A 504-nucleotide genomic window follows, 5' to 3' on the forward strand; every position below is an offset into this window, starting at 1 on the left:
TCACTTCCCACCACACACACACACACACACACACACACACACACACACACACACACACACACACACACTCAGATGCAAACTCACATTAACGCTGCTGCACAATAAAACTTCTTCATCTGCACTGTGTTCTGCCTCACATTGGTGTTAACACTTCATTTAAGATCATTTAAACAACTCACACAAACGTGTACTCCTGTGTGTCTCTCTGTTTCTTCCTCACGCTCTTCTCACACACAAGTCACACGTGCCAGTGTGCAGATGGAAGCAGACTGCGCAACAGTCACGTAAGTGTGAACTAATTCCATTGCAAACACGCCCGGCAACAGATGAGAAAGTTGCAGGTCCCAGAAGAGATGTACAGTAATCATGTTTTTCATTTCTCTGCAGATACATGGCACAGATGCATCATTTCGCTGCATCGTGCCAACTTCCTCAGAGCCAACATTTTTCTCTCCCTTGTGTGTCTTGAGTGAGCAATGTTACCGATGTAGATTGTTGTAATAA

At 44.6% G+C, this 504-nt stretch overlaps 1 long non-coding RNA gene across 1 annotated transcript; it reads left to right on the plus strand.

Annotated features, from left to right (window-relative positions):
- On the plus strand, positions 1–504 carry LOC117510633. The gene is made up of 2 exons (XR_004560772.1): positions 1–284; positions 388–504. It is a non-coding gene; the product is annotated as an uncharacterized LOC117510633 (long non-coding RNA).

The sequence above is a fragment of the Thalassophryne amazonica genome, chromosome 1 (genome assembly GCF_902500255.1).
Source record: "Thalassophryne amazonica chromosome 1, fThaAma1.1, whole genome shotgun sequence".
Taxonomy (NCBI): Eukaryota; Metazoa; Chordata; class Actinopteri; order Batrachoidiformes; family Batrachoididae; genus Thalassophryne; species Thalassophryne amazonica.